At 51.0% G+C, this 9452-nt stretch overlaps 1 non-coding gene across 1 annotated transcript; it reads left to right on the forward strand.

The window, feature by feature from the left end:
• The first annotated feature begins 1501 nt into the window (after positions 1–1501).
• TRNAT-AGU (transfer RNA threonine (anticodon AGU)) lies at positions 1502–1574 on the forward strand. The gene has a single exon. It is a non-coding gene; the product is annotated as a tRNA-Thr (tRNA).
• The last annotated feature ends 7878 nt before the right edge of the window (positions 1575–9452 follow it).

Raw genomic sequence — 9452 nt, forward strand, 5'->3', positions numbered from 1 at the left:
CCCTGAAACTCAGAGTCCTCTTCAACTGCTGCTGTACATTTTCCCCTGCCATGAGACATTTCTGTGCCTGAGGGTTAATGCACAGCCAGCAACCTCTCCTGGCCTTGCTGACAGGCTCCACAAATACTTCCCCCAAATTTGAGGTGTTCCAGACAGGGATTTTCTATTCCAGTTCTGCAGGAGTTGCCTGTTGGATGTGAGGAAGCTGAGACTTGGTGCACAAGGGCCAGAGCTCCTCCTTCTGTGCAGAAATCCCCCAAGGGCACCACAGGGGGATCTACAGGAGGAGTCTCCCAGTCACTCTGGCACTGCCCACACTGAACAATTCTAACACCAATATTCCTGGGCACCACAGGGCTTCTCATTGGCCAAATGCTAAATCCAAAGCTCTGTTCTCTGTGATTCTTGCTTCCTCCACATTCACCCCACTTCTGTGACACTTTCAGCCCCAGCTGGGAAGTGCTCAGCCCCAGTCCATCAGACTCAGCCTGGAGGTGGCACCCAAAGGGCTCTCAAAGGGAGGATGAAGCAGCAGGGAAGGAACAAAACATGGACTCCTAAGCAGGGAGTGACAAATGTGAAGAGCTGAGAGGGAGAAATAAATACACAGCTGATTTCCAGTGGGAGCAGTGGGGTACAAGAGAATCCCAGACTGGTTTGGGGTGGAATGGACACTAATGCAGATCTTGTTCCTCCCCTGCCATGGCAGGGACACCTCCCACTGTCCCAGGTGCTCCCAGCCCTGTCCAGCCTGGCCTTGGGCACTGCCAGGGATCCAGGGGCAGCCCCAGCTGCTCTGGGCACCCTGGGCCAGGGCCTGCCCACCCTGCCAGGGAACAATTCCCAATTCCCAATATCCCATCCATCCATTCCCTCTGGCAGTGGGAGCCATTCCCTGTGTCCTGTCCCTCCATGTCCTTATGAAAAGTCCCTTTCCAGTTCTCTTGGAGGCCCTTCAGGTACTGAAAGGGTACAAAAAAGTCACCTTGGAGCCTTCCCTTCCCTTCCCTTCCCTTCCCTTCCCTTCCCTTCCCTTCCCTTCCCTTCCCTTCCCTTCCCTTCCCTTCCCTTCCCTTCCCTTCCCTTCCCTTCCCTTCCCTTCCCTTCCCTTCCCTTCCCTTCCCTTCCCTTCCCTTCCCTTCTCAGCATTTCCTCATATGAGAGGGCCTTCAGCTTTTGGAGCACCTTCATGGCCCCTGTTTCTTTTCTTTTTTGCTAAATAAGTGCAATAACTATGAAGAGCCCCAGTATCATAATTTCTTTGTAAACTTCTCATCCGTCTTGATGTCCCGACAGGGATGAGCTGAAGGACAGTCAATTCCAGCTTTGGGTTCACCTTGTGGTGGTGGTTTTGTGTCTCTGATGGGTTTTGGTGCAGTTTGGAAAGAGAATTGAAAATCTTTGGAGCACATCCCAGCAGTACTGGGGCTGTTTCCCACCAGAGTTATGAGAAAATTATGATATGAAATGTTTGCAGAGGCAAAAGCACCCAAATTTCAGTGGCTCCATAGCTCAGGGGTTAGAGCACTGGTCTAGTAAACCAGGGGTCGTGAGTTCAAATCTCACTGGAGCCTGGGGAGGGTCTGCACCTCCTGCAAGGACCTCACTGCTTTATCTTCCTGTTTAACCCCTATGTGTTCCTGAAGTTGTTTTTTGGAGCATCCAGCCCAGCCTAAGTGAAATACAAACATCCCCCAGCACCTACACCAAACAACAGGCAATGAGAAGCAGAGAAACCAGCAATGGTCAGCGTTGTACCCTTGAAATATATTTAATGTACAGCATTCAGAGAAGGGGAACATCCACTAATGGGGTTTGGAGCCTTCTGGACCCTGCAGACTTTGGGAGGGTCACTGATGGACAAAGCTGGAATGGCTGCCAGGTATTTACAGTCAGAGCTGCTTCATCTCTTCAGGCAGCAGCAGGAGGATCAAATTATGGCTCCAGAGCTCAGTGATTGCAGAGCTGGCTGAAAACATTGTAAATATGGTTTGTGGAGAATCAGTAACATCAGTCATCTACAGAGCCCTGCTGGGGGTACAGGAAAGGGATCATTTCTAAGAATGAAGTAATAGGTAAGAATTAACCGATTTTGCATCTTGAATTCCATGAATTGCTGTCCAGATTTATGAGATTTCCTCCTCTGCCTTAGCACATCTCTTTTCCCTATTCATTTTCAAGTAGACTCCCTATATTGAGTCCAAATGAGCCAAACCAGTGATGGAAAGAGTCATTTCTGAATTTTAAAAGGGCCTTTTTCATCTGAGGGAAGGAAGGCTCAAAAGCCTGAAAGATTTTTTTTCTTGTGGAGGGGGACACAGGGTGGCATGAGGGACATAGAGCTTTGTTTGCCTCTCCCCAGGCTGGTTCTTTCCAGCTCTGTTGTCCCAAAAACGTGAGCTTTGGAGGGTGGATGTGTTTCCTCCCCAACTGACCTGCAGGAATTTCCCTGCTTTCCTCTGAATATATCCCAGTGAGGACAAAGAAACAGAAGCCAGCAGGGTTCCCATTAATCTGCAATTAATAAATGAGCACAAGTTACTGTTATTGTAACCCCAGATCCTGGAAAATAGATGGGTTTTACTAAAAGGGAATTTATCTCCAGGCTGTTGTGGCTCTACCTGGATTCCCCCTGTCCCTCATTCCAGCTTTATCTCTTTATTTGGCTTTCAGAGGAGACCACAGAGCAAGACCCAAAAATATCTTTGTGGTTCAAGTTCACTTTTGCAATCAGGCTTGTGGGTTCAGCCTAGCTGAGCCTGGTGGGGATGGAAATGATCCTCTGAAAAATTAATGTCTTTCCTTTCTGTGCAAAGAGGACAAATGTTCAGGATGTGTTTTGCTGAGTTCCTAATCTCTGCAGTAGCTGATATTAATGCCAGAGCTCCTCTCCCAGTGACCCTGCTGCAATGCAGAGCCCAAACTCTCTGATGCTGCTTGTTGAGCATCAGCTTGGGGCAAAGATGATTTTACCAGGGAACCTGGAATCCCTTTGTATCCATCACCCATCATCTCCTTCTCTTTCAAAGACAGAGCTTGACTAGAGGTGGAAAGAGGGTGAAGTGTTTATATCCAAATCCTGAAGCCCAGGTAAATGTGGGAGGCAGGGAGGGCACCTCTTCCTTGTCCCCAGGGAATGGGCACAGCCCTGAGGCTGCCAGGGATGCCCAGGCTGGGGTTGTTGGGGTGTCTGGGCAGGGACAGGGGCTGGACTCGATCCTGGTGGGTCCATCCCAGCTCGGGAGATTGCAGGATTCTCTGATCCCGTGGTTTTTGTAACCTGTGGGATGGAAATGCTGCAGAAACATTCAGAGGTGAGAGGAGGTCGTGCAGCTCTGCCCCAGGGATGGGGCCAGGCTGGTGCTCTGTGGGTTTGTTCAGGGCCAGGGCTGTGACCTGCCCAATCCACACCCACACAGGCTTTTATTGCTTTCTTTAGGGAGATTTAAAGGTGTCTTCCTGCCTATCCATGAAAACTTGCTTTTGATATTCTCACAACTTCAGAATATAATTTCTATTTTTAAAGCCATCCTGGACTCTGTGCATTTCTCTGGAATACTTTTCATTCCTGGGTCTCCTTCCAAGGGTTCCATCAAGCTGGACAGAGAAATCATTTCTTTCCTTATAAACAACAGTGACTTTTGTGGCCCAGCAGCCCTGCAGCATCAAGGTGCCCCAATCCAAGGACTGTGTTACAGAGCTGCATTTCTGCCTCCATGTCAGTCCTAGGAAAGGCCACAAATGCCTCAACTAATCCATTTCTTAAGACATGTGGGAAACAATAAATAGCTTAATCCAGGGAGGGAAGCCTTGAGCCAGAGCCAGTGAAAATGTTCCCATGTTTAAAGAGGTTTTGGGCTTAGAAATACAATTGACACTAATGTTAAAATCTAACATACACAGGGATCAAAGGGCAGCTTTGTAGCCTCAGCCACAGGAAAAAAATTATTAATAAAGTTGGTAGGACTGCAGAATTCAGAGTGGGGGAAAATCACCCAAATTCATCAATTTTCCAGTTCTCCCATAATGAATACACTCAATCCATTATTCCAAACAAGATATTGTGGATTTAACAACAATGTTTAAAAAAACAAATAGGAAATGTTTCTGAAATAATATTAAAAAATATGAAATACCAGCTCCATGTTCCAGTGTGCCAGGACCAGGGAGCTGCACAGCATCCACAGGGACATCTGTGCCCATCTTCCACTCACATCCAAGAGGATTTCTCCAAAGCCTTGGTGCAGAGTTTTGCCCAGGGACATTGTTGTCTCCCTGCCTTTTAAGCATTGGAACAGGTTCTCCAGGGAAGTGCTGGAGTCACCATTCCTGGAAGTGTTCAAAAACCAGGGAGATGTGGCCCTTTGAGATATGGTACAGTGGGCACAGGGGTGTTTGGCCAAAGGTTGGACTTGATCCTGGAGGTCTTTTCCAGCCTCAATGTTTCTAGGATCTCCTGAAGCCTGTGAGATCACCACCTGCTCCTCCTGAGCCCCAAGGCCCACAAAGAGCATCAAACACAGCACTAAGAGCACCAGGAGAGCTGCTGGCTGCCCCAAAGGCTGGGTGCAGACACTAAACCTGATGTGAACATGGTCCTGCTGCTCCCCAAGACTTCCATGGCACCTTCCCAGAAGCACAGAAAATCCTGCTGGCCCATTGGGAGGAGTCATTTTTTCCTTTGGAATGTGGGAGCCTCTTGCACGCACAGCAGCCCCGGCAGCCAGCAAAGCTCAGCTCTGTGCTGGACACAGCAGCTCAGAATGGAATTTATCAATTATCACCACATCCCAAACACTGCTCCATGAGTGTTTGGAAAGGATTATGCCCTGTTCAAGGAGAAAACCCCAAACCAGCAGTTCCTGTGGGGATAAGAGATCCCATGAACAGGTAACAGCGCTGGCAAAAATGTCTCAGAGCCATTGGGGCAACTTTTCAAGACTCTTCCTTTGCACAAATCCTGCAGCTCCCAGTCTCTCCCTGACTGTGCTGCTCACCCTTAAAATTTCCATATCCTGGAAAATTTCCATATCTTGTCTTTTCCACATCAGGGCCCTCAGGGTTTAATGCTGGCATTCTGATTCTCCTGGACTCAGCCAGGGAGATCCCACTGACCTGCTCAGGACAGTTGGAATATAAGTAAACATTCTCATTCCTGCAGGTCACAACTCCATGAAAAACCTGGGAAAGAGCATGGGATTGTTGTATTACTGCAAATGTAACCAAACTATGAAAAGCAGTTAGTGCCAATTGAGCCCAGCTTTAGAAAGCCCAGCTTTAGAGAGCCAGCCATGCCCAGTTTCACCTGGGCACCCTGCCAGGCAAATGGGACTGAAGGGCAGATCCAGGAATCTGCCAGGGGGAATGGCACAGGAATGGCAGGTCTGCCTTAGGGGGGATGGAAGGAGTTGATTATGTTTAGTCTGTCCACAGGAAGGCTAAAAGTAGACATGAGTAAGTCACAGAAATACCACAGGAGTAAACAGCCAGAAGGAGGAGGAACTATTTTAATGAGCAGGAATGAATATGTTAGGCTGGAATTTAAAAAAAATAAAATTCAGAGGAGTCATTTTTTCAAGCAGTCAAGGAGGAGGAAACCCCCTGAGAGGCGAGAAAGGGAACCAGGAGGTCATGGAGGAGCTGGATAGCACAGCCAGACTCTGTCCTGTGCTCTGTTCAGCAGTGACACCATGGAGCCACACAGCCCTGGGATGGTTTGGGTTGGGAGGGACCTTAAATTTTATCTCATTCCAGCCCTGCCATGGGCAGGGACACCTTCCACTCTCCCAGGTTGCTCCAGGCTCATCCACCCTGCCCTTGGACACCTCCAGGTGTGACCTTGACTAAGCTCAGCCCCATCCTGTGGTGGGGGAGTACCTGTGTGTATTTTGTGTATTTTTAACAGCCTTTTAAGTAACTTGTGTCTCCAAATGCTTCTCCCAGTTTCAGAAGCAGGAGGACTTTAATTCTGCTTTCTGCTGCACCCTGGAGAGCCTGTGACGTACCTGCTGATTGCCTCAGCTCCCCCCTGGCTGGGAGGGAAGCAGTTCATTCCCTGTGCACAGAGCCCAGTTAGAGAGCTCCTTGTTCTAATAATGGTCATCTATTTATAGCCTTTCATAATTTGTTTCATGACAAAGAGATTCTGCAAGATGGTCCTTGATTCTTGCAAGTTTGTAATGATTTTTCCCTTCCTGTGTTATTGAAAGTAGCTTTTGTGCTCAGCAAAATGCCTGTAATAAAGGCTATTCCATGTGTTCTGAGCAAATGACAGGGACTTTAATAGGTTTCTGAGGAAAGCTTAGAATTTCTCTTTGTTTCCCTGCAATTCTTTTCAATCTCCTGTGTCAGATGGGCCTGGCTTAGCCCAAGCCTTGCAGGAGCAGAGGAGGCGCAGAGCACAATGCCCTCCATGCTGCTGCCCACTGCCAGCACAGCAGCCCAGCCCAGAGCCCCTGGGGGTGACACTTTGCAGAGAGCAGAAGGGCAAAGTCCAGAGATGGCCCTGGCTGTGATTAATTTGCTCATTCCACAACTGTCTCACACCAGAAATGACAATTATTTCTGGGGCCAGCTGTTAGATATCCTGGCATTGGTACAACTGCCCTGATGAAATATCTCTGCACCATCCCAGCCACAGCCACGCTTCTGTCACCATCACAGACTGCAGTGCACAACAGCATCACGTGCACTCTCAGGACCAGCTCCACAGGACCATTTCCTACAGCATTTTTAACCCAGAGAACAGTTTTTTGTCCCCATGCAGCTCCAGGTGACAGTGCTGGTGGCCTGTTCTACCTGCATTGCTGCTGGGGGGTGCCAAAGCAGAGGGACACGTCCTTGTCTGGACTGTCTCTGTGTCAAGGCTCACAGTTACCAGTCCCTCCACGGGGGAGAAACACGACAGGGAGAGCACAGCCCCACCCCTGCCCTCTGCCAAACCCTGCAGGGCCTCCCCAAGTGCTGGGCTGGGGTTTTCACGAGTCAGGTGTCAGGTCCACACTGGTTTGGTTCTTCCCATCTCACCTGGTCCCAGCTGTGTCTGGAGTCTTTGCAGAGTTGAAGCTTTCAACAATTCTCCAATGGGCTCCAGTTTTGTTAACCAGGAGAATCATGGAATCCCCTGAGCTGGGAGGGACCCACCAGGATCCTGAGTCCAGCCCCTGTCCCTGCCCAGAGCCCCCAGCAACCCCAGCCTGGGCATCCCTGGCAGCGCTGCCCAAAGGCTCCTGGAGCTCTGGCAGCCTCGGGGCCGTGCCCATTCCCTGGGGAGCCTGGGCAGTGCCAGCACCCTCTGGGGGAAGAACCTTGCCCTGAGCTCCAGCCTGAGCTGCCCTGGCCCAGCCCCAGCCGTGCCCTGGCTCCTGGCCCTGGCCCAGAGCAGAGATGGGAGCTGCAGCCCTGGGGAGCTCTGTCCTCAGCCTCCTGCTCCAGCTGGACAATCCCAGTGCCCTCAGCAGCTCCTCACTGCCTTCCCCTCGAGATCCTCGCCATCCCCGTGTCCCTGCTCTGAGCACTTTCTAACAGCTTTAGTTCTTACACTGTGGTGCCCAAAGCTGCCCCACCACTCCTGTTGTTCCTGTCTGGGCACTCCATAGCCCTGCCCACCTCTGCCTTTTTACATTTCCCAGCCTTTCCCTTCTGCCCCTTTGCTTGGACTCCCCTTTCTGAGCACTCCCAGTTGGTGACCCCTGCATGTCCCAGGTCCCCAGTGGGATTTCCCCAGCCAGGCCAGCACCAGGAGCCCTTGCTGGCTGTGGCAGTGCACAGACCATCCCCACACTGCCCGTGGGGTTGCCTGGGACCACCAGGAGGCATCAGTCCCCTGTTAGTCTGTCCTAGGTTGACTATTTGATGCTTTGATCCCCAATCGTCTTGTTCTGCGCTTCTTCTCTCCCCCCTTCACTCTCTGGAACAAGTCTTAAAGGCGCAAAACTTATTATTCAGCATAAACAGAACAAGATGATTTGGGATAAAAGCATCATACAGTCAACCTAGGACATAATCCTACATCACTCAGCTGCAGTCCTCCCCCAGTTCTCCTCCCAGGGCAGGCAGGTGCAGGGACAGGAGCTCCAGGAGTCTTGTCCCCTCTGGGCAACACCTTCCAGGCTATCCACAGTGCCAGAGACCCAGAGCACCAGCCCCAGCATCAGAGCTGTTTGTGGGAAGGCTGCAGTGCTCTCCCTGCATCTGCCCCAGCATCAGAGCTGCTTGGGGAAAGGCTGCAGTGCTCTCCCTGCCCTGCTCCAGCATCAGAGCTGTTTGGGGAAAGGCTGCAGTGCTTACCCCTGCTCTGCATCAGCTCCAGTACCAGAGCTGCTTGTGAGAGGCTGCAGTGCTTTCCCCTGCCCTGCATCAGCCCCAGCACCAGAGCTGTTTGTGGGGAGGCTGCAGTGCTCTCCCTGCCCTGCACCAGCATCAGAGCTGTTTGTGGGAGGCTGCAGTGCTTTCCCCTACTCTGCATCAGCCCCAGCATCAGAGCTGTTTGGGGAAAGGCTGCAGTGCCCTCCCTACCCTGCACCAGTCCGGGGGCCGGGAGAGGGCAGCACCCGGATCCGCTGGAAGAGCAGAGCTCCAGCAAAGCTGCCTTGGCTTCCTGGAAAACATCCAGCAAACCTACAGAGAATCCTGCCTCTAGTCCAAGAGTCAGGCTGATGACGGGTCCAAACTAAACCTTCCCACAGCTTTCCTTCCCATTCGGGCCGTTTGCTTCTTTGTAGAGCCGGGTTCACAAAAGGATCTCCCAGTGCCAGGGAATTCTGCTGCTTCCGCCCAGGATGGAGGTGAAGTGAGTTTTGTTTTGTTGTGTTTGCTCAGCTGCTGTAACCAAAGCGTTTCAAGAGTTTGTGGGGACTGGAGGGGAGTTATGAGTCCCAGTCCCCAGCTGGGTTTCCAGCACACCCACAGCTGTAATTCCCCAGTTCATCACCAGTATCACACCCCAACAATGAACCCAGAGGATGATTAAGGAGCCTGAAATTGCCTTCCTCTCTCAATGAGCCTTGTGTTTCCTCTCTCTGGAAGGCAGAGCTGCTTAAGGTGTATGTTTGCTTCTATTTTCCCTTGTTTCTCTCCTTCCCCTCCCCAGCAGTGGGAGCAGCAGGAGCCCAGCTGTATGCAGGGAAGGCTTCTCTGCTCTCTGTGCCTGGGGCTTTGCAGGACACCCACACATCACAGGGGTGTCCATCCCAGTGCTCCCAGTGCTGCCAGGGGAAGAAAAGCACGTTCTAGGAGTGACTCTGGTTGTGTTTGCATGGGGAATTTTCCTGGGAACCAGTCAGGAACTTCCTGATTCAGACACAATTGGCTGTGAGTGTGCAGCTGCTGAGGGAAAGCAGTGGAATTATTTTGTTATTAACACTCATATGGCCACATCAGCTCAGGATCCATCCCATGTCCTTCCCAAGGCTGAGACCACATGTGAATGTGAAGCATTGAGAAGTTAAAGG

The sequence above is a fragment of the Agelaius phoeniceus genome, chromosome 21 (genome assembly GCF_051311805.1).
Source record: "Agelaius phoeniceus isolate bAgePho1 chromosome 21, bAgePho1.hap1, whole genome shotgun sequence".
Lineage (NCBI taxonomy): Eukaryota > Metazoa > Chordata > Aves > Passeriformes > Icteridae > Agelaius > Agelaius phoeniceus.